We start from the raw sequence: 5,329 nt of genomic DNA, 5'->3' as shown, positions 1-5,329 counted from the left end.
ATTTCTGAAACGAAAAGCCATCAGCCTACTTTGTTGAATGCTGTCAACAATATCGCCAGATGTGAGGGTTTGTTCCAAAATTGTGGATTTAAAATTTTATTTGGGGACATATTTTCGTGGGGAGGGATTTGGCGATTTTCGTAAAACTTAGGTATTTTATATAATTTTTGCGCTATTTTTGGGAATTTTTATATTTTTTAAACATTGACAAATTTTTTTCAGTTTAGTTTTTATACCCTTCACCTTCGTTAGAAGGGTATATATAAGTTTGTCATTCCGTTTGTAAGTTCTATAATATAATTTTCCGACCCTATAAAGTATATATATTCTGGATCCTTATAGATAGCGGAGTCGATTAAGCCATATCTGTCTGTTAAAATCAGTTTTTAGAGGACCCCAGATATCGGCGAGATCCGAATCTTCAATAATTCTATTAGACATGCTTTCGAAAACATTGCTATTTAAAATCAGCAAAATCGGTCGATAAATAACGGAGATATGAAAAAAAATCCGAGACAACCTCTGAAAATTTCATCAAAAAATGTCCTATATTTTTTTCATGATTTGTTAAATAAGCAACAACAACACTGTATATTGGAAAAAAAATGTGCACGTATGTGTAGATGTATTTGGTTTTATTCAGCTGCGTATTTCGTTTTGTGTGTTTGGATCAGCGTTGCGCGTTGATATTGTTCTAATTACGAAGATTTTCGGCAAATCATACGTACATAACCCGATCGTAAATAAAACTCATTGCAAGAGCGTAAAATTACAGAAATTGCAAACAAAATATCCCAGCGGTAAAAATACACATTATGTACTTGCTTATCTAGCAGTATTTCGTGGCAGTCAGTGGTGATGCTTTCACTTATTCTTCCACTTAGATTTAACATAAAAGTGTCCTAGGCTGCCTCATCGATGTGCTCTCGCTTAGAATGTAAGCCACAATATCATTAAGACAAATTAAAATTTCACTTACATAATGTGTGGAGTTCTAAGCGAAGTTGATGAGACGCCTATAAACGCTTGCAAATAATAATGTAATGTATGTAGATTACAGCTCTATTTGCATTTGTAAGTTACATGTGGTACTATGCATATTGAATTGTTAATAAAAATAATTTGTTATATATTTTTTATTAATTTAAAAATAAATAAGAAAATGAAAATGTTTATAAATTCAATTCAGATAAAATTCAATGGAAAAGTATGTAATCCAATCCAAATTGCATGTAATCCAAAATCCAATTGATAAGAAAATAGAATAATAGATATGGACATTTTTATGTGTTTTTAATATTAATTTTGCTTTTTTTCTCTGGATTTTTTTGAAAAAAATCTATTCTTATAAATTTTGAAACAGTGTTGCATTTCCTTTTTAAATAATTGAATGGTATAGCCATCTTCCTTTAGAGCTTCTGTAAAGGAAAATAGGAAATTACAAGAATATATTTAAATGAGGAAGTGTAAAATAAACTTACCGTAAATTACATCATGCAGCGACTGGAACTCTTTAACCCCCTCTTGCCATTCAATCCATCATAATTTAATGATAGATATACATCTTTATTCAATAATCTATCTATTTTAGGATTTTAGTATTTTTAATAATTCGTCATTTCTTATTTACCAAACGCCTTAAATTTCTGGACGAAAAACCTTCCATTTTTTATTAAATATTTTCACCTTTAAAAAAACACTTCACTTCTAATACAAAACTTCTTTGAACATAAACATTTATTTTGTTTTCCATTTCTTTTATGTATACAAAAAAAAAGAAACGGTTCTTTATTATTGTTTTTTTTTTAATAAAAAAAACAATAATAAAGAACCGCTGACTCCCTGCTTTAATCGTAACCTAAGTTATAATTTAAGTTGATGATATGTTGGATTACGCATAGATTGCACTCTAAGTACTTAGATTGCTCGCTTAGAGTATCATACTCACGTCATCGCATATTATCTAAGTACTTTGTTTCGTTTACTGCTGGGATGTAAAAACAACAACATAATTTTCAAACAAGAGAGTAACTTGCAAAAAACTCACACCCTCCAAAAACTTTTCAGAAATGCATAATAGTAAAAATACATAAAAACGATATTTTTAATACTTTTTTTAAACATTTTATATTAAAAAATCTAATATTTTTTCTATGTTTTTTTTTTTTGCATTTTCTCACCACTACAATAACAGTTTCTCTTTCTGCGCTTGGCTGGTTTGGATGCTGTTGGTGTCATTGAGTTGTGTATTTTGTTTTGTTTTTGTGAATCCTGTTCGTATATTTGGATGTAGGTTGGTTTTATTGCGTTGTTTATTTTGTTTTTATTTTCTGTGTTTTTCGTTATGTATGTTTAGATGTCTGTTGGTTTAGATGCCTTGTGTATTTTGTTTTTCATTTCGTTTTTTTGCTTTTGGTGTAATATTAATGTAGTCGGGAAAATATTTTTAAAACTAATATGTTTAATATACACAATGGTGAATATATAAGATTCGGTATATAAGATTCGGCACAGCCGAATATAGCACTCTTACTTGTTTTTATGTAAGGGTCCTTTTGAAATATTTCTAACTAGATTATCATACTCATCGAATAAATACAAAATTCGAAGTTTTTAAGATATCTTTGGTCAAGAATTGTTATTGAATTTGTTATCCTATAACACTGTTCAACAGCCTTTATTGAACTTACACGAGACCACATAAAGTTAAAATGTGTTTTTAGTTTTTCATTTTCTAAGTACTTAAAATTTTTATTATATATAAATTTAGTAAAGTATTTCTATCAAATAGTTTTCGTCAATATGGGTATCAATACGGTTATCAATTACACTCTTGCTGCTTAAAATACATATAAAATGTGTGAAATAATTAGGAAAGTACAAAAAACAGAAGTCTCTTTTTAAAAATATACTCTAGTCCCTAAACTCCAACATTATTGAATTTTTGTCGGACAGTATTATTTACTTCAAAATTGGATGTAAGTATACGCAATGTAATAAAATAGCAAATAAAAGTATTTAAAGTATTTCGATATTCGAAATCAACATTTAGAAAAAACCGACAGTAGTAAAACAGAAAAAATCCGAGTCGGCCACCCTAGTATCAAATGAAAGAAGATAATCTATAGAAAATAAAACTATATTTTTTTACTTTCCAGGACGAAAAAATGTAAATAACGCCTTTTAAAAATGCACCTTAATATCCTTGAGAATTTTCTTTACCACATACTTAAATATTGTTTCTATAGCTAAAAATATATATGTTAATATTATAAAAATTGAAAAATAAGGAAATCTGTGTTAGTAAAATGCTGAACATTACTTTTTGGACTTAAACAAAACCAAAAACTTCTGAAAGCAGATATTGCGTACAGATGAACTGGGTACTCAGTTCTTCACTTTCTGATATTTTTAAAGGATTACGGCTAAAATAATAAAGCTATAGAAACAAATTTTAATTTATATTTATTAAAAAAATATATTGGAAATTCCCAAGGATATGAAGAATAACATTTTCAAAGGATATTAAGTAAAATTTTTCGTCCTGAAAAATAAAAACAAAAAATATATTTGATTTCCGGAAGTTGTCCTCTGTTGATACATACTGATATGTAGTTTATACCGATATGTAGTTTAGAAAATATTTAGAAAATTAACGAATTTGAGTAGTTTGGAGAACTTAATGCAAAGAACGTATATGCGACTGTTGAAATTTGAAATTGAAACTGACCCCTGATATCTTCGGAATCCAAATAATTAATAATTCTGCCAGACATGCTTTCGAGATGTTTCCTATTTAAAATCATAAAAAATAAATAACGGAAATATGAGCAAAAACCAACCTCTGAAAATTTCATCATGATTACGATTTCTGCTGAATTAATATATGCATGGCTGTTTTAACTGTATTCCGGGGGCCTATTTGAAATCAAATTCCGAAATTTCTCTAGTTAAAAATCTAACAGTTAGAATATATTTGTGTCGGACAGAATTAAGAGTTTTTCATGAAAGATTGGGGACATGAGTTAAAATTTTTCTAGCAACTGGCTGTCAAGCAACTAAAGACCAGTATTCCCACAACAAACATTTTTTTACCCAAAATTGAAATAAAAAATAACAAAATTTAGAAATTTTTTTATTTAATGTTTTCGTTTGGATATGAACTTTAAAGTCATGAATTTATTTTCAGAAACTTTAAGATTATAAATTATTTGTCAGAAATGGAATTTGTATAGGTGTTTGGGTCAATTATATACCGATCATCATTAAAATTAGTAGGTAGATTTTTGTTCCCGCTAGACTCGTATTCATGTTTGCTCTGTATGCTCTGTAAATCAAAACCGAGAAGCTGTTCTGCAAATGGAATTTTTATTTAAACGTAAAATTCAAAAAAATAATCATATTTTTAAAAATTAATCTTAATCACATTATTAAAAAAAGAGTTCAAAATGCTTGTAAAGCAAATCTTACTGAATACTGAAATTTTTTTAGTAATCAGTAAAATTTTCAACCAAAATGCATTATTAGTAAAACATATAATATTTAACTAAAATTCTCATACATTACTATCATATTAATCTCTTTTACTATTTTTCTCTTACTAATCTATTAATATAAAATATTATAAATGCTACCAACAACTTTTATTAGCAAACAAAAATATATAATATTTGACCTCTCATATAAAAGTAAAATTAATCTCACTATAGCTTCTTGTGATTATAAATTTGTATTATATTCTAAAATAAGTTGAAAATGTAATTTTCAGTAAATTTCCAGCAAAAACTTTCATTACCTGTGAGCTAGAAAGTAATCATGAAATCGCGTAGAAACTAATTACTTTTGGGGTTAATAACTAATTATTTTTGTTCGGCGAGGTTCAAAAAATATCTACCTACCTTAAACAAATTAATAATTGGTTACTTTGTTACAAATAAACCTACAAATATGTTATGTGATAACTAGTCAGCAAAAAATATAAAAAATTTCTCAACCGGGGTTTGAACCCAGGCATTCAGTTGTTTTCTATGTTTCTCACTCCAGGCGCTTAGTCGATGCTCCATTAACATGTTGGTTTTTGTTATTTTGAGAAAGGTTTTTTACATAAAAATATAAATTAATATCATTTTGAAAAAAATAAACGGCGTCCAGCAGGGCTCGAACCACGAACTATAACAAATGAAAATTGTTTTGTTCTTTACCAGTAATAACCTGTTCAGCTAAATAAAATAATGTGGCTGATAATGAACACACATTACCAAGTAATATATGAAAAAACTACTGACCATTACCAAAAATTTCATATCTTTTGCTGGGTTACTAGATTGTA

This window comes from Lucilia cuprina, chromosome X (assembly GCF_022045245.1).
Source record: "Lucilia cuprina isolate Lc7/37 chromosome X, ASM2204524v1, whole genome shotgun sequence".
Lineage (NCBI taxonomy): Eukaryota > Metazoa > Arthropoda > Insecta > Diptera > Calliphoridae > Lucilia > Lucilia cuprina.
Note: the sequence above shows the minus strand (reverse complement) of the source record.